We start from the raw sequence: 20,416 nt of genomic DNA on the forward strand, positions 1-20,416 counted from the left end.
CGAAAGACTAATAGATAATAGTAAACCCTTTTAATGTTTGAAGGATTATAAGTGTTTTGCCCTAATTCCGCGTCGCGTCTTGTGAGTGAATAGTGATAAATGTCCGTACGTTAGCACAATCAAAATTAAGTCCGAGAAAGATCCCTTCAAGGCCTCGAAGAAGATCCGGGACGAACTGAACTTGTCCATGAGTTCCCGGATAGTCCAGCGGCGGCTGTTGGAGCAGCATTTGAAGGCGCGGCTGAAGTTCGCGAAAGTTCACTTTGATTGGATCGGCCCGGAGAAGGAAAAGCAGTGGCAAAATATACTTTGGTCGGATGAGGCGAAGGTAAACCGCATCGGCTCGGACGAAAAAACTTGGGTCCATCGCCCAATAGGCTGCGCTTACATGCCACAGTACACCACGAAGACATTCAAGCATGAAAGAGGGAACATTATGGTGTGGGGGTGCTTCTCCTGGTACGGGGTTGGCCCTCTATACTGGGTAGATAAGGTCATGGATCAGTACCTCTACGCCCAAATCCTAAAAGATGTTATGCTGCCACACGCCAAGTGGGAGATGCTCAGGAAATTGCAGTTTATGCAGGATAACGATCAGAAGAACACTGCCAAGACCGTCAAAAAGTGGTGCCACAATAACAAAGTCGACGTCATGGAGTGGCCAGCGCAGTCACCGGATCTAAACCCTATAGAGAACCTCGTGAAAAGGTCGGTGTACTCGGAGAAGTCGGAGAATAAGCAGCACCTATAGGATAGGCTCCAGACTTGTTGGTACGCCATGGCACGCCATCCCGGCCGCGTTTGCTGACCGTCGACCAAAATAGCGGCGCGTTGATGATTCGACGGCCGGTTTGGCGTTGTTGAAAAAGGAACAAAAGGAAAAAGAAAAGAATCGAAATGTTGGAAACTCGCTATACCAAGTGTATTGCCCTCGATGGAAACTGTGTTGAGCAATAAATACAGCTTTACCCAAACAACGATTGTTTTCATTAGAAATCTCGAGACTTTTCAGCCCATCTAGTAATTCTAACGCGTTACAAAAATGGATTCATAACGGCAACTTGTGGGGAATAAAATCCATGGCGCTATGCTTCGTATTTGGTGTAATCAGAAGGATTTCTACCACTTTGAGCTACTAATTAATAAGATCGAACAATGTCGAGCTACGCATAACACATTGTAATTCGGAAAACTATCGAAAAACTCCTTATCCATGAATTCATGAAATCATTTCCAAGCTTTCTGGCAACCTTATCAATAGAAAAACAACAAGACCCTCCAATAGCATCAACAGAAACAGCTCAATGAAACAAGTTATTTCTCCAGCCAGAAGCCAGTCGACATATAGGATATTTAAGCATATTTTGGCTCAGCGTCTCTCCATCTCCGAGAGTTATGTACTCGTGTAAATACTTAATTCCCAGCTCTCGTCATTACTGACCCTATAGTCACAGTCATCGCCACCACCATCACGTATCATCATTGATCGTGTTCAGCTCTATGCTGAATGATGTTACATGTATGGAGCGAGAGTCTACTGTGTAAAATAACATCGGTGTGGAAAAGCTCCGTTGCTCACGGGCTAAGCATTCTTCAGAGCTAGTATCAACCGAGCTTCTGTACGGAGTGGATGTGCGTTGCTGCGACGGCGAGCAAACGTTTGTGGAGGACGTCTATTTTTCATTTTCTCGAGAAACGCAACACAACGGAATACAGTGTTGGGCGAATCAATCTCCCACCAATACCAGCAACTATCTTTCGACATTTTCCTTGGTGTTTTTCTGTAATCTGCTTCTCGCAAAACATAAACATAGGTGAGTGGAGTGGAAGAGTAGCATAAGCAAACCAGTGAAACCTGATCCAAAACCAAGCGTTCGCGCTGCTGGTGTGGCAGCTCAAAAGGTGTTTCAGCGCGGGGGAGTGCATGGTTAGCGGAAGTGTCACTCGGTTACTTTGTGTACGTGCACGGATTACTGTGAAATGAAGGAATCAACAATGGAGTAAGCGTTCACAGAAGTGAGAAGCGCCGGTTTTGTGTGCGGTGGTATGTGCATCAACTCGCTTAAGTCTATCTGCTATGCCGCCGTGCCGCCACTGGCTTATGCTATGCTGTTGCTGTTGCTGTTGCTGTTTTCATGTTTTCTTGTCTTTTTTCTCCAATGAACCTAAATTCCAGAGAATGGTTCTCTAGGCACACATGTGAAGGTGAATCAAATGTGCTTTAAGTCTGAATACATAACAGAGCTGAGAGAGTAAGAAAGAAGGCTGAAAATATTTGAAGCGAAATAATCGACGTGTGATGCTTGAAAGGTGCGCGAAGAAGGGGATATCTCCAGCCCAACTAGTTTTGAATGGAGCAAATGAGTGTGGAGTAGGACCTAAAACAAATTGAATTTTGAAACTCGGTTGGCGAAAATTTGACTGAGTGTTGATTATCCAAACGATAGTGTCGGATAGTGTCGTGCTTTCTATTCATGACAAGTTCATGTTTATGCCCAAGGGAGTTTTGCTCTGAATCCGCCAATTGTGGAATGAGTTTATCGTGCCAATGAACTCCACAATGTACAACAGTATATTTGCTTATACGGGATCAGTGTGAAATAAATAAACAAAGTGGTTCATTGAGAAAGCAAATCGGCGCTCTATATGATTTTTGTCTTTCAAAGCCCGTTATTGAAACGGGTCGCAGTGAGAGTGTCCCCGTCAAATTGCAAAAAATGCAATTCCGCTGAAGCTGTGATGCTGTGCGTACGGTTTGAATGAGAAGGATTCATCCCTTATGAGGTGATGTCACATAGCCTTACGATTAATTCAGGGTTCTGTTGTTCACAAGTGGGTAGATAATACGAAGCGATTAAAAAAAACGACCAGAATTGATAAAAATAAAAGGTGTTGTCTTCCATCATGACAACGCGAGACAATACACATTCTCAATGCGCAAAACATGTGGGGGTGTTTGATTGGGAAGACTTGATGTATCCACCGTATAGCCTGAAAACTGAAAACTTGAGGCCGATCTAAAATAGTCGAAAATAACTTGAAACAATTTCAAACAATTTGTGCTAAACTGGATTCAAAAAGAAGCTGGAAATTTGGGTGCCACACCCAGAGATGCCAACCTTCCTGATTTTTCGGATTCCCAGACTTTTTGGCACGTTCCCTGATACAAGCACACATTTTCACTTGATTTTTCCGAAATACAGTAGAGACCCGATTATCCGCGAACGGATGATCCACTGTACGGACTATTCGCGCCAGACTACTCCGTAATCGGGGTTCAACTGTAATTTTGGTTTTTATTTTATCAAAAAAAAAAAATCAACCGCACTGAGTTGATATTTTTTTTTCTTTGTTTTTAAGAGGTTCATTCGCCTCTATGTGGATATTACAATGCTGGGCTTCCTATCGAAGTTTTATAGGTTGGACACTGTCATGATGTCCTTCTTCGATAGCACTATCGTTCCTGGAGGAGTCTCACCTTGCCAACGTAGTATTATTTGGGTCGTTTAATCGCATGTGCCAGTGTAAGTTGTTCTATGACAAAAAATCCCCCGGCCACCGACTCTCTAATTATCTAGGATTGTTTATACAACTTATTAAATCTATCGAAACTGAAAAAAATGCTACACCTCAGCATCACGTATTGATTGTCGTTGGAAGGTGCTGGTACATTGAAAAGGCGAAAGTCAATCAGAGTTATGGATGAAGAAACATGTTTCAGGGTTTTAAATAACTCCGGAGAATTTTGTTTAATGAAATGTGAATATAGCAAAAAAAATCTATTCAATTTCTTCTATGCCTTCCTCATTTGATTATTCAATATTTATTCCAAAGCATAGAGAAGAATTTGGAGAAAATTTGAATATTGTCTATATAATCCCTTTCATTTGATATACATAATTGACTACTTTTAAAGATGCTGTAGGTTTTGAGAAACATGGACATGAACGATTGAAACATATGGCGACAAACTGGTTTTTCACCTTCTGCGGAAATCTATAGGAAGTTTATCATTTCTTCCCCACTGCTCAGCATTCATAGAACGACTTCTCTACCGTCTTAGTCTGAATAGAACAAATATTAGAATTATACAGGTCAGACTCGATTATATATAGTCATATGATCTTGACGGATCGATTTTATTCAACGGCGTAGTGATGGAATGCTTTTTTTTCGAATTTATTTACTTATTCTATATGAGTGTTGTATTTTCTTTAAATATTGAATAAACATTTCACATTTCTATTTTAAAGGTGAATGAACTGCAAAGTTTTAAGCCTATTAAAACAAAGAACAGAACATTTCTATTCAAACATCAAAGGCATTTTATTGAATGATTTTCTGCATGAAGGTCACAAAAAAACTTGAAGCCCAGAAAATTTTTATTTACCACGGCATCTTGTACCGTCGTGGAATTATTTAAATAAAAAAATAATTAAAAGTTATTATTAGAAATCCAATGACTGCTCAGCTGAAAATAAGTCCATAAAATCCAACCATTCCATACGTCTGGCATTTAGTCGGAATCTTGGTTGTAGTGCCACTTCCAGAGAACAACGTTTCGATTTAGTCAAAACCCAATTTGGTTACAATTTTCTCTGTCAGCCTCGTAAATGTGATGGTGAAGATATAACTTGTGACAACTTGTTTTGTGATGAACAAACTTACAAAACTGTTTCTCCTAAATTTACGACCACATATTTGACACCTTTTCTTGGTTCCATGTTCAAGTTTTTTTTTGTCAGGTGGTTTTCAATGTTCACTGAAAAACAAATTTGTAAAAAAAAAATCCCCACATCAGAAAGAGAAGATGGGTCGAAAATAAAAAGTTGATTCTCGCGATTTTTTAGAGTACAAAGAATCGATCATAAAAATCGGAAACAGGAGAAGAATAGATCGATCTTATAAATATCGATCCAAGATCGCCCAATCCTAAGGTAGCAACCAGCCCCTTCGTTGGTGTCAGTTGTAGCATGGATCTACAGATCTTTCAATACAGAGTCAACAGAGAAAGAGTATGTCCTGATTACAAACAACAAGTTTGACTGTACTTTGAGCAAGCCAACTTTGTCTTGCCTCTCAATCCTTGACGTACAGTCAATCGCAAAATTGAGTGTACAAATGCTAGTTGACGATACTTTACATTGATTTGGTATAAAATTCATTGAATACATTGATTCTTTTGATGCATATTCATTACTCACACATTTAACTAGCTGTACGTGCAATAAAATTCAGCGAAAAGTTTTCTGCTAATTGTTTATTCCTAAGAATTGATTACAATCTCTCTTCTATGCATCGTAAAATTGAGTGCACACCTTAAATTTCTCCGAACAAATTAGCCTTGTAAGTAAGATCTTTGCGAATTAGCGTACTTTTTTTGTCAGTGATTGGTGTCAACACTTAACCACTGCAGGCAGTGTTGGTTTTTGTTTTTTATTGATGTTTGAAGAAGTTTTTATCAAAATGGCAAATTAGAGAAAAGAAATAGATATTGTTACGCGTACAATGATATTAAGTATGAATTGTCGTGGAAAGACATTGCAGAAAATAGCAGCTATACTCGGAAGAACTCACTACACAGCAAAAAAAAAAAATCATAAACAAGTGGGAATACGAAGGAACCATTGAAAATCTCCCGAATGGAAGACACAAACGTATCCTGTATTCTTATGATGAACGAGTAATTGTGCGAACATTTCGAAAGAACCCTAAAACAAACATTACTAAATTGACTACAGAAGTAGCTGGCACCATTGGAAGACCTGTCAGTACAGACTCTGTCCGGAGAGTAGCATACAGGAACAATCCGAGAGGTCGTGTTGATCGTGAAAAGTCTTTCATCTCAAAGGTGAATATGAGAAAACGACTACAGTTTGCTAAGCCGTATGTTAACAGACCTAAGGAGTTCTGGAACAAGGTCCATTATACGGATGAGATGAAAACCAATCTCTTTGAATCGGATGGAGGACAGATGGTGTGAAGGAAACCAGGATCGGTGCTCCAGATTCAGCATTTGGTTCCTCACAGTAAAACACTGTGACTGTGACAACTGACTACCGTTGATGAATGGTATATTGGTGGTTTATCGATTCGGCGATGGACAAGATGGCTTCATTGAACATCCTGAAACGTAACCTTAAGTGTCACGTGCAGAAACTGTGTCTCTTTGGTGATGACTACTTTTAACGGCTATGGACAATATGGCTTCATTGAACATCCTGAAACGTAACCTTCAGTGTCACGTGCAGAAATTGTGTCTCTTTCGTGATGACTACTTTTAACAGGATAATGACCCGAAGCAAACTGATCTCATCGTGCGGGAGTGCCTACTCTATAATGTCCCAATCAACTCAAAACACCTCAAAACACCTCTGCAATTTGAACACTATTGAGCATCTATGGTGGGGAATCAAGAAATGAATGGAAAGTGAAGCAAGATCAAAGCGAACTCAACGTGTTAAAAATATTGTGCCGTTATGGGAGATTTGCGTGGCTAGTAAAATAAAAATAAAATATTCCTATTCAACTCATTAAAAGGTTCAACCTTTATTTCCACTGTCTGTACTTCTCATAAAGATATTGTTGAATAGATTTCTCGTCTAATGATATCTTATGAACTTATCTTATTTTTACAATTTCGAAAAATAACTCCATGCATAGAATTCAAACACATAGACCTAAGTCAAAAAAGGTCTGTTCTTAATAGCAGCACGTATCGATCTATGAAACGAATTATCAAAAGCTTGCAGGAAACGAAAGTCCAAATACCATCGAGTAGTTGGAGAAAGTTATTTTTAAAATCTGGAGGAATCTCAACCAATCATAAGAAGTCTGAACTAGACAAAGGATGGTCTGGATGTCTGGGTGTTCCATTAAAGTCTGGAAGATTCCAGATAAATCTGGAAGATTGGCAACGCTGCGTCGTAGAGAACCTTACGATCGACAGTTGCATTGGAAGCTATGGAGAAAAATCAGAGCGAACCCAGGGTTCTCGGTTATTGATATCGCAAAAATGCAACTCACATCAATCCGGTCGATATCGACCCCTTGGGGTCGATATTGGTTTCTCAGGGGTCGACATGAACGAAAATTGATTTTGGGGGTCGACGAGATCCAATAATTGACCCCCATTAATTAACACAAGTTCTCGTTTGAAACTTTCAAGATACAGTATAAGTTGTGTTGATTTTGATGAGAAAACAATGTTGCCGGACTTCCATATTTGTCTGCAATCTTCCAGATTTTGGTAAAGCATCCAGATATCCAGAACGTACTTTGTCTAGTCCAGGCTTTCTGCATTTTGCCTAGATTTTTCCAGATTGAAAAAAAAAATCTGCAAGCACATTTGACTTTATAGAGTTGGTTTGGAAAGCTAGTTTGTGCTAGCTTTATTGAAACAGTTATTCAAAATGGCATCACTGATTTCACCAAAGAAATTAGGAGGCCAGATTGAGCTGGCTTTCTCAGAGCATGCTGGTTTTTACAAAGTATGTAGTAAAGGCATAATGTGTTCTGGAGAATTGAAGGATTTCTTGAAGCATGTTACGACTGAGAAGCACAAAAGCGACTGCTGTGATTACGAATGTTCTCGGAAATGGTCAACACGAGGAACTCATTGATCATCTGCGGAGCAATTCGTTCAGTTTGATTGCCGACGAATCGACATATCTGTCGAAGAAATAGTCGGCCTTAAGGTATCCGTACACTGTTTGTTCGGAGGTCAAATAATTGACACTTTTTGACAGATTAAGTTTGGTTTGAAATTTATACAAACACTATTTTGTTTGCCACTCTACAATTACCAACAGTGGCAAACAATGTCAAACATCGGACATGGAAGAAAAAATCGACTGAAATGTTTAAGGTAACCTTACCATGTACCGAAAGGTTCGAAGAACAGACCAAAAAAATATGTTGGGCATCCAATAACTGAATATTTGCTTCTCGTGTTTTGTGTCGAACATGTTTGGTCAGTACACGTTGATCAAATTTTATCTGTCAAAAGAATCAAATAGTTGGCTTCGGTCAATCGGTGTATGAGAACACTTAGTAGCCAGAACTAGCTATTGGAAGGATGGTATACTGTTCGTGAATGATTGCATACCAAATTTATTTGATTGGCTATGAGGCTGATGGAGCAAAGACCATGACTTCAAAAGGTAACTCACTTGTCGCTTTGCTTAAAAGAAATTGCCCACCGCCTTACATTATGAAGTGTATTTGCTATAGTTCTGCCTTATGCTTATGCTCTGCCTTATGCCATTGCTCATTAACCACAAAAACACTGCTTGCCGCTGCCTTGTAGGCTTATTTTATTGTGCCTTTGGTTATATAAAAATTTAAAAAATGTCTCTACTGCAGCGAAAAAAGAAAATTATATAGAATTTCAAAGAAAAAATATAAAATTTGAATTTTTCATCAAATACACCATTTTTTTCTTCGATAAAATGAAATGCATGAAATTACCCAGTAGATCCAAAATGAACGCTTACATTAAAAAACTTATCAACTTGTTATATGTTCAACGAATTTAAACAGAATACTTTTAGAAGTTTTTGGTTAAGCAAAATATTGAAATAATCCCCTTTATTCCGCGCGGCGAATGATGGTTCAAATCACAGTATGCTTGTAGGTGAATGGTGTGACCATTTGTCACTAGGTGAGATTTGAAGTCGTGTCCTCTTATGTTATCGACTCAGCTATCAAATAAAAGCTAAAAAGTAAGGTGGCTTCCAGAATAAAGCGATAAACTTTGCTCTCTCACGTCACTCGCGGCCTGGAATAATGGGGAATATTACATTTGTGCAAAAACATATTTTCTGTGGGTGGCAATATAGTTGTTGTAAGAAGTTGTAGTAAGAATTTTGTATGAATAAGACAGAACTAGAAATAGATTTTTGTTTAAAAATTTGACTAAAGGGGTCTGATGTATCACTTAATTCTGGAAATGGAAACCATTTGGAACCATTTGAAAAGGGCTGGATATAAAAAAATGGGTGGGTTATATCTATGATATAACCGCAAGGTTGACGTGGAACTACCTTAGCTTAGCAATCATTCGTTTGTATTGACTAAATTCTTGATTGAATGAAACAGTTTCCAAATTCAATTGAGTTCAATATATTTGCTCTGTGAGTGAAAAAAATGAACAAATGCCATGTAAAGTCAATTCATTTATTGTGATTGATTGTTCTTCGTTACAAGTAAATTTAATGACGGACCTTTTACGTTTGGTATGATGACTAGAACAAAATATATGTACGGAAGAATTATCAAACTAAAGGCTTAAATACTTTCCAATAAAGACAAAAAAAAAATATCAAACGATTATTTTATTTTACATTCTCTATCTCTATTAGGGAACACATTTCGGTGGGAACAAAAGCTCCCCCTACTTTCGTGTGTTCGCAATGCCGATTTCGCTGCTTGGTTTTAAAGTCTGTGTTAGGGAACATTTTTCGATGAGAACAAAAGTACCCCTACTTTCATGTATTTGCAATGCCGATTTCCCCAAGGCTGCTTGGTTTTGATGGCTGTGTTAGGGAAACCGTAAATCGGGCCAATCAAAACGATGCAGTTAGGGCGTTTAGATAACGCCTAATATTTTACAGTTATTCAATTGTTTATCTAATGAAAAACAACATTTTGTTAGTTGCGATAGATGCGTAGAAATATTCCCTATCAAGTGATGCAAACATCTCTCCTATCCAGTACGAAATGTTCGAGCTATAAGCATTCGAAATCTTTAATTTTTTCCTGCATGTTCTGTGTTTAGGTTTTCATTTTACCCTCCATATATTCCGGTTAGACGTAGTCCCACGTCAAAAAAGAATTTCGATGTATAGGTGCCACACGAATCAATTGTAATTGGAACTTTGCTAGAATGAATCGTTCTTGAAAAAGACTATGTTAATTAATATAACCGGAATTCGTCACAAAAATGCTCTTTTCTCAGCTATCATATGAACTTATTGATTACGCTTTTCTTTAAGCGAAAATGAGCATGTAAATTGCGAATGCAAATTTTGCTATTTCTTCCATATCAACTATAATTGACTAATGAAGATAATTTTCTCTGCTTTCTTCACAGATCTGGACTATTTGACGACTCTCAGATTGAACCTGGGAACACCAACACTCGATAATTGTTAGTGAAACTGAAAAACAAAACGTTTGGAATCTTCCGCCGTCAACTGTTTATTTGAATTTTCTTCGGAAGACAGAAGAAAACTTTATCAAATAAAATACACCACAGTTCAATCGACACCCCGAACCTCTTACCAACAAACAACTTGTCGATACTTTGCATGGTGGCAACAGTGACAGTGTACAAGTGAATTCTGACGAGTGTACCTGGCAAGCGATCGACACGCTTGCAACAGGTTACGATTGGTGCGCAGGTTCACCGGTCGAGGGTATGTTACGTGCGGATAAACGAAAATTTTCACGCTTCGAAGAGTGCTGACTTGGCTTCAGGTTTCGGGTTTCGTGCCTCCCGTTGAACATGTCTTTGAAAGTGACGGCCACATTGGTCTCTTCATCGGTTGCAATCGCATTTCGCGATAGGGCATTGAAGTCGAATTAAACCGGAGATAATTTGAGCGCGCTTTGCGCAAGCTTATTTGGGTGTTTCTCAAAAGTTGCGTCGAATTTTTCTCGGCTCGACCAGGCGCTTTACAACAAAACGAAAAAAAAAAACATTGTCGGTGTGCTATTCGGTTCTACGTTCGAGAAAATGACACAGTGCTGCTGAATTGGTCAACAAAACGAAAGTGAAAATTGATTTTCTCTGATCACTGATTTTTTTGGTGTGGTGTGTGAACGCAGCAAGACGGGGGGCAGCTACGCCACGGTGAATTTCGAAACTTATCGACTTCGAAAACAAAAGTTTTAGCCGAAGAAAAGTGATAAATATTTGTAGTTAATTGATTGCTTTCGCTGGGCGCTCTTCTATCACCTGTTGGTGTGTGCTTTTGTTCGCAAAAAATCGTTTTAGCCCACCTTACGAAAAAGTAATTACAATTGAAACCGTGCGCAATCGACGGTAGCGAAAATAGTCGAAAGAAAGAAAATAGAGTGCAATAAAGATTAAGCACCAACTCTAGTGCATAATTGTGAAACATAGAAAAAGAAGTGGAAGAAAAATCCGTGCACGAAGTTGATTTTTTTGCTTGTTTAAGTGGAAGAAGCTTTTGGTTTATCAGTGTTATCGGCGGTGGAAATTTTAATTGCAAAAGAAAGGAGCCGCAAAACTTTCAGATTTACAAGCTTGCATCCATACACTAAAACGAAGCGGCCGGTAAATTGCATGCTGGGAGCCACAGAAACAGACGGAGCGACGACGAAGAGGACGTGAACTTTTACGTGAACTCATTGCAAATGGTAATTATGTTTATTGTTTAAGACAAAAAAAATCGTTTCTTCTGTATCTTGGGCTGGCAGCCGCGGTACTTATTAGGAAGGAAGGTATTGAATTAGAGAGACTTTAAACTCTGAGAGTTCATTCGTCTCTGGTACTTATTAGTAATCATAACTGCTAATAATCGGATGCCGGTTACTTCTTCTTTCGGAACCCGGGTGGTGTAGGATCTGAGCGAAGTGAAAAGGTGTAGGACGGCTAATTGGAGGTTTGCATATCGGTAACGTGTGTTGAACGCGTTTTCGACCGATTGCACACGAGCGAAATTGCTTTCGGATTAACGAATCACAGTGAGAAGCTGAGTTTTGGTTTGATATAGGCAACAGAAGTGGTCAGTAACAGATTGCGCAAAATGTTTTCGTTAATTATAGCCTCTGGTTTGGTTATTGGCGGCGGGGTTCATAGGTCTTTCCTAACTGTAATGATGCCTCCGTTTTGGAGTTGTGAGATGGAGTTACAAGGTTATTTCGAGTACATTGACTCGGGTTTCAAGCAGATGCTAGGCAATGGGTGATTAGGTAACGCACGGATAACAGTGTTTGCCAATTGATTTTGCAATTTTACTTAGCTATACAAAAAATGTAGTTTGTTTGTTTATGGGAAATGTGGTTATTTCATTTTTTGTCCAGATACTTTGGTAAAATGGCTATCCACAATTGTAATTTTGTTGATGGTTCTATGACACGGTTCCAAGTTTTTTGTTGGATTTTTTACGAACTGGAACTTTAAGCTTTTTTTTAAAATTACCTATTATTACAAATACTGGACATGTAATGACTCATCCTCAGCAATCGAAGAACAATATCAGAACTGAAGTCTCAAAAACGTTGAGAAGATTTAAGGGAGTTGAGAACATAAAGAAATGGCTCCAAAATAAAAGCGTGAGTATTTCAGTTCGGTTTACAGAAGCATGGGTTGCAGTCGTTAAATTTCTCGTAAAAACCAATGATGGATACTTTGCAATAACGTAGGTAGCGTTGGAAAAGTAGCATTTTGTACCGAACACAGCTTTCAACTGTTTTATGATTACTTGATCGATGTTAAGTCAGATTGGACTAAGTAACGAAACAAGAAAAATGCGTTAATGGCAGCAAACAACCAAGAATTTCCTAATCTACATTTTATTTTTATCAGATCATACTAATGTTGCAAATAATCAGATTTTAGGCGGAAATTTACTTTGAATGATCAGCAAAAACTGATAATAGAATGCAGTCAGAGTGCATAAAGTGCATACGACCACAGCGACTAGAGAGAAGTCAATTTGTTTCTGACAACCAGAAAATGGAAGGAATTTCAAATGAAATATTAGGTTTTTTCGCATCACAAGAATCTGCCCTTTATGCTTCAATGAACACGGAAAAGTCTTACGTATTAAAAAAAAATATTGAAAAAATTAATCGAATATATTACATTGAGGAAAAAGTTATCCAATATTTTCTTGGTAGCTGGCTTTAGTGATCAATATCTCGCGCAATATCGATCATATAATTTCATGTTTAGGCTCGTTGTAAAGGTGACATTTTTGCTGTTTTTTGTTTGTTCCATTTAGTTGTGAGTTACAGGGTGTTAACAAAGACAAAATTCGGTACATTTTACACACTTTCTTTTAAAAAGAAAATGCAAACCAGGGCGCTTAAATTGTGAATGGCGTTTATTAACGAATGGCAACGGTAAAATACGTGCAAGTCAATTTATTTAAATTTTTTATTTTTTTTCAAATTTTTGGTTTTAGAACAATACAATAAATTCATTCTCTACTGTCAACAAATGGACAAATGGTTTAAAGCTATCGATTGACCAGAAACGTCCAGAATTAGATAACAGAAGAGGCGTTTTGCTCCATCAGGACAACGCAAGGCCACACAATTGGAATGTTTCAATGCATCTACCATATAGTCCGGACCTGGCACCAATCGATTGCCGCCTTTTTTCGCATTGCAAAATTTTATGAGCGATAATAAGTCGGGATCAAGAGAAAATTGTAAAAAATTATTGCTCAAGTTTTTCGCCAAAAAGGACCAAGACTTCTGTGATACGAGGGCAGTGGCGATTTATTTCTCAACATAGTCTCCTTTTAGCTTGATACACTTGACCCAGCGATGCTCCAACTTCTTTAATCCATCTGAAAAATACGTTTTCTCGAGGTCTGCGAAGTAGGCCTCCGTGGTGGCGATGATCTCTTCATTCGACACAATTTTCTGCCCGGCCTTTTTAAGCTTGGAAACAAAAAAAAAGTCGCACGGCCAAATCTGGAGAATACGGTGGATGGGACAACAGTTCGTAGTGTAATTCGACCAATTTGGCAGTGGCGACGGCGGAATTTCCATTTTTAACTTTAACCCCAAAAACATGGATAACTTTTTCCCCAACCTAATATTATGATATCTTGTTGAAAATTATTATTGAAAATTCTTAATCTTCAATGTAAATTGCGGAAAACAAACAATTTGAAAATGTAGCAGTGACTTCGAATTCGAAAACAAATAATTTTCTGAAAATATTCTACTTTCGAGGAAAAAGTAGACGGTGAAGTACCAGTTACTGGTTGCAACAGCAACCACGAAGCAGGAGGTCGACAAGGATGATTATTAAGACCAAATTTTGTTAGGTAATTTCCAAGTGATGCTTGATGTTCGGTTAGGATAACGCTAAGCCACACGTATTGAAAGTGATTCAGGAGACCTTACCTTATAGTCTGGCGCTGGCACTAAGTGATTGTCGCTTATGGCAAATTATTTTGATGGTGACGAGGATTTTTACTGAGAAAGGCATAATTGATATGATAGCAAATTATCCAACAAAATGGTGCAGATTTGACCTAAATTGAAACATTCTAACTATGCTAAAAACTCTCTAATTTCGGGCAAGCATAATGAATTTTTCAATACTATTTGAGATGAGACTAGAACCTAAATCTTAGATCTAGTTTTTTTTTTCATTCAAAGTCTTGCTATGGATCCATTGCTAGATCCACAATCTACAATTGGAAGTTCGAACATTGAGTCTGGAATATAATTTATTTTATCAGATGTCTCATATCATTTTGTATTCTACATCAGTTTGGAAGTTTACGACGTTGACAACGTTGATATCTCGAGAGGAGCGGCGACACTCCGTCCGAATTCCCCATAAGGTTTACCTATAACATATCATTAAAAAAACAAATGATTATTTTTTTTGAGGTCGGATTAATTTTGAGTCAGATTTATTTACCAAAAATGTTGCTTCTGTTGCTGGTGCTGTTTTTATGGAAAAGTTAATTTTGGCTGGTGTTGCGTACAACGTAAAATGTGTAAAGTAATCGTCAGCTGTTTCATCTCACCAAAACGGATAATACATTCGTTCATCGACATAAATCGATATAAGTACAAGAGTTTTTTCGAGAAGAATTCAGCAGAGATAAACATTCGTTATAATTGTATTACTTAAGAGAAAAATGTGTTCGCACAAGATTAATGTTCATTAAAGTAAATATAGGTAAATTTTGAATGAACTTAACTTGAGGAAAAATTCATTCCATTGCTGAACTTTGTATCGTGAAGGTCGATAAAAACTGTAGTTGAGCTGCCAAACACTCGTTTTCGTTTGTATAGTTGCCAAGTATTCTCACCCAAACACCCTTTTACAAGGCTAGGAGTTATAGTTTTCCGACGATCTAGTAGTCACAGTTGTAGTTTGTGTTATTGCCTCGGAAAATGCCATTTGCGGAAACTTTCGTTGCATTGTTTGTTGTACAGAAAAATGCAGTTGATAATCATCATTTGCTTGTTGAAGCTTACAAAAAAAATTGAAAGGGGTTGCATCTAGGACACGACCGCATATTTTGGACGTAGAACTACGCAATTATATTATGCAATCCACTTGTTTACCACTTCGAATATTATTTTAGAATGCATCGAACTTTTTTTTAATAGATTATGTTCTTAGTTACAAATAAATTTGATGAACGTCCTTTTACGTTTGATATGATGCCCAGGACTACAAAAATATGTGAACGTAAAATTATCAAACAATCATTGTATTTTACATTTCCCTCTGAAATTATTACACATCTCATGTTTACGTAATTCTCGAACCACGAAAGTTCATTCACCTCTAGTATCTGAAACGACGATTTTCCCAGCATTCTCAGTTTAAAAGTACGTTTTAGGGAAACATATTCCGGTCTGTACAACTACAAGCAAGTACAAAAGTACTCAACACAAAAAATACCCCCGTCTTGCAAGTATTTACAAAGCGGATTCTCCCAGGCACATTGATTTTGAAGTCCGTGTTAGGGAAACACAGCTCGGTGGGAACAAAAATACCCCCGACTTGCATGTATATTTGCAGAGCGGATTTCCACAGGTACATCGATTTTGAAGTCTGTGTTGGGGAAACCATAAATCGGTACAATCAAAACTTGGCAGTTAGGGCGTTTAGATAACGCTTGACATTTTACAGTCATTCAATTGTTCATCTCATGAAAAATAATATTTTATTAATTGTGATAGACGCGTAGAAATATTTCCTATTAATTGATACAAACATCTTTCCGATCTGTTAAGAAATGTTCGAGTTATAAGCATTCGGAATTTCTTCCAGTTTTTATGAATTTAAACCATTTAGAGATTAGCGAATTTTAATGTATAGCATATCAAACAAATCTTAGAGAATTTCCGATACGATTGGTATACAAATAATTAGAATTCGTTCACAGTGAAAATAGTTATTAACGTTAACTTTATTTCATAAAAACGTGACCTGTTTTCTGATTTGGCACCCTTCCTGAAAGACGTAGTTCTACGTCAAAAACATGCTGCGTCGGTAAGCATGTGTAAGAATTGGTTTAAACGACTCAGAAGCAATGATTTTTATATGAATGATAGAAAAAAAATAGAGAGCCAGCGAAAAAAAATAAAGACACACAATTATCCTACGACCACCTATGAAGAAACTATCACTGGCGATTTTTTATTAATGACTCTTAATATATTGCGGACCGCTCACGAGTACAAGCGTAAAAACGTGCGGTCCTTAATGTGTTAAGGAAAAAATAATGGAATGGGAGAATAGACACGACAAGATAACTTTACAGCATGATAGTGCCAGGGTACATGTCATGGATTTGTCAAGAGTTATATAGAAAGAGTGAAATGGGGTGTTCTACCTCACCCACCATATCCTCCGGACGTTGTTCCCTCAGATTAGTATTTGTTCCGGTCTACGGTGTCGGGTCTTTCTAAAAATTTTCGATGCTATGAAGAAATCTAAATTTGGCTTGCTAACTGGATTGCCTCAATCAACTAGACTTTGACCAGCGTGGAATCCGTGTGTTGCCTGAATGAGGGGTCTGATGAAACATACATTTTTCAAACGAATGTCCTTTTTTCTTAAAAAAAATCCATCATACTTGTATACCTAATAACAAAGAAATTGTTCATGGTCATCTTGAGCTCAAACGTATAGGGTTTAAAATTTTGAATTATTAGGTTGGGGAAAAAGAAATTCATTATTTTTGCGTGAAATCCAAAACTTTATTGAAGATGTTTCGGATTGTCCGATTTGGGTCAAATATGCACCGTTTCGTTGTGTTATTTGTTATCTTTTTTACAGGTAAAGGAATAAAATATTGGCTAGGAATGAATTTATTGTTCATGCTTTTGTAGGATTATCGCTTCTATCCTGTTTATTTCGGTTGGGCGACCATGTTCCCGATGTTCTTCAAAAGTGCGATTCAAGCAGGCACAGTAAAAATCCAGTATGAACGTTTGTACTGCAATGGATTTTTTCCAACGGAAAAAAGTATTTTATTTTCTCTTCTACATAGGAGTGCTTCCACATATATTTCAAATTTAATCATTCGCACAATATTTTCATCATGGGACATATGTTTGCAAAAAAAAAAGTTTTTAATATTAAATTCATTTGTAGCATTTGTAGCACTTTTAACAGTGTATTCAAATCCACTCCGTTCACCGTTCGATTTTATTATTATTATTATTTATTATTTATTTCATATAGCTCATATGATTTCATGTTGTTTCCCTGCTTTGCGATGTGACTGTTTGCTTTTTTCGGTTGCGCGTGACTGTGTTGTGCTTGTAGTTGCATGTCGAAACTTGTTGCTATTAGGAATCATGTCATGCGCAACTTAGAGCACTTCATGGAAGGATGGCAAAGATTTGAGAAGTGGATAATTTAGATGCCAAATATGCTTTTTTCACACTGAAATGCATATGAAACATCGAAAAAAAGTAATTAGGCGATAACTTACAAAAAATATAAAATTATAACTAAATCTTACAAAAAATCAAACAAAAAAAATTCGCACAAGATAAAGTTTGTCTGTATACATTTTTTAAGCTAATTCGGTGTTAGCCTGACGAAGCCGAGTGTTCAATATTTCGTCAATTTTGCTTATGAACTATGTTAGTAATATTTAACCGATTACTCGCGATTGACTCATGGTTCATATTACTGTGTGTTGTTGGTTGTTCGCAGAGTTGCCTATCTTCCAGTTTTTCCTTGATATTGCCATTTTTTAAGCATTCCAGTGAAACAGCCAGACGCAAAAAATCTCAAATTTTCTTTGATTTTTTACAGTTTTATCCAGATTTTTTTGTTTTTTCGTAACTTTCAAGTTTTTACTCCTCAAAATTATATTCTTTTCTCCCAGTTATGGGAATCCTACTCGGTCTCACTCAGAGACCTTTATAACGTTTTTTGCCTTTCTATATCTATATGTATGTACCTGCTATTAGCACAAAGTAGTACGGTATGATGTTTTGAAATTGTAATGTAATTTGCCTCAATTTTATTGACGTTCGTTCGTTTATTTATTTAGGCTCATTAGCATTTTGGCTGTAACAGAGCCGGATTTAATCGTGTACATGTTACATGTTCATCGTATCTATACATATGGGAAATTACAAAATATCCATTTAAGCATAAGAATATTCTTTCTGTTCCTTTGATCAGTAAAACCGAACAGCGGAGATAGTTGATATGATCATTGTTGTGTTATTAATAGTACTACAGTTTTGAACTCACGACCGATCGCTTAGTGAGCGAACACGCAACCAATGTGGATACGGAGACCCTCACGCGATCGAAATAATATTCAGGATATCGATAATTAATTTAGGGAGATTCGAAACTTGGATTCTACAGGCTTCATTATGAACGAAAACAAGGATGAGTCTTTCTTTTGGGGTAAAATCAACCGTTGAACGGAACGGACTGTACACTATCAGTGATTAAATGTTTCGAGCTGGTCCACGCTCTTCAACACGTAGTGTCCCGTGTCGGTTCCTGGGGGCTAACGTTAAGCTTTTCGTTAGAAAAACGTTGATCGCTGAGACTGGCACAAAATTTACAAAATTAAGGAAATTGTTTGTTTACAAAATAAGGAAATTGTTTGTTTTCGGATGTTTTCCGATACGTGACGAATTATGATACGAATTTTCGACTATTTTTTTTCCATACAATAAATATCTTTGGGAGCGGGAACCAACTTTGATATTGCGCAAAAACTCTTGATGCAGACTGAATGGAAAGTGTAGCAAGAACAAATCAGGGCTCAACTTGTTAATCAAATGTTTAAATCTCAAGATCGCGAGATCGTGTCGTTGCTTATCCGATTTAGAGGCTTAGTTTTGTTATTGTTAAAATCAGGAAAATATCGTCCGACGATTGCCGAGAAGTGAGATATAGTAAGGATCAGGGCCCGAAATTTTCGAAGATGAAAAATGAAGACCGACTCTATTCTCAGTAGCTTCGCTTCGACTAGAACTGCTTCGGCAGTCGCCGTAAACAAAAAGTGACTTGACTAGAAAATGAATTGACTAACGTTGGCTAGCGAGGATGACCGGTGAACTAGTCCAGTCAATGTTTATTTTAACTGACGCGACTAATGAATGCAAATCTGCCTCTTCATTCAACTGACTTCAATCCATCCTTCCATTTCCCCCTGACACTAATTTTATACCCGCGTGCGCAATTTTATTTTACGTCCATACCCTTAGAAAAATCCTCGGTCGAAAACTACTAAATACATTTGGTAATACAAAATTAGTAGAATGTACAAATTTTTTGTACATATTGTCAACAAACCCGCATCCCTACCAGAGATTAGTATATTTTACTCGATAACATTAGTAAGCTTGGATATTGTCATATCTGAAAACTGGTGAGAAAAGCTCGTATTAACCATTTTCATTGTTCCCATAAGGCAATACGGAGGTATAATAAGGATATAATTCTGATACGTGCATTTTCGGCGAGAAAATGTAGCCGATATTGGGCTTCCGAATCATGGTTCTGCTTGACATATGTGTTTATTAGTACGGTCGAAAATGACTATAGATTGGTAGTATTTACCAAAAAATTCGTTATATTTACTAATTATTTCTCTCAGTGTATAAAGAAGAACGGAAACTTGATTTCTAATGCAAAAAGGTGGTTACCCCATCAATGGACGGCTTATGTCTACCCAAACTCAAACCAACGAACTTAGACATTTATCATGTATGCTATAAAGGTCCTCGCGTTAATATTAGTAAAAAGCGAGCAAAATAGACCACACACACTGCACACTATTTTGTAGGTGTGAGTAATTTTCGTGTACGATACAAAAAAAGCGTATGTCAAACCACGTTGAACTCTAACATCGATGCGTGCATAATGATACATGGGAGAGAGAGAGGAACGAATTCGTTTTGGGGGAAGTCACTTCAAAATGCAATGAAGACAAATTGACTGGGAAGAATGAAATGATGTAGTCGAGCCGGTAGAGGCAGATAGCGACTAAACGCCAAACTGACTGTTTAGTCGTTTTGGCGGAGAAACTGCGTGAAAAAACCAAAAGTCATTTCCGACTGAATACGGGTATAGTCAGTCAGATGGTCAGCTGACTATCCTCAGTTGACTATGACTATGCTGAGCCCTGGTATAGATATCGAAGAAGACGCATCAAAGTACCGAAGATGCGAGCAATGGAAATTATATTAA

General features: G+C 37.5%; 1 protein-coding gene across 3 annotated transcripts in view; it reads left to right on the forward strand.

Moving 5' to 3' along the window:
- The first annotated feature begins 1,615 nt into the window (after positions 1-1,615).
- Positions 1,616-20,416, forward strand: part of LOC129774679 (uncharacterized) — a 166,642-nt gene continuing 147,841 nt past the window's right edge. Inside the window, exons 1-2 of one of the 3 annotated variants that reach the window (XM_055778518.1) lie at positions 1,616-1,814; positions 10,094-11,385. The gene's annotated coding sequence lies outside the window, so the exon portion shown is untranslated. The other 2 variants (XM_055778520.1, XM_055778519.1) reach the window with 2 other exon arrangements.

This window comes from Toxorhynchites rutilus, chromosome 3, assembly GCF_029784135.1.
Source record: "Toxorhynchites rutilus septentrionalis strain SRP chromosome 3, ASM2978413v1, whole genome shotgun sequence".
NCBI lineage: Eukaryota > Metazoa > Arthropoda > Insecta > Diptera > Culicidae > Toxorhynchites > Toxorhynchites rutilus.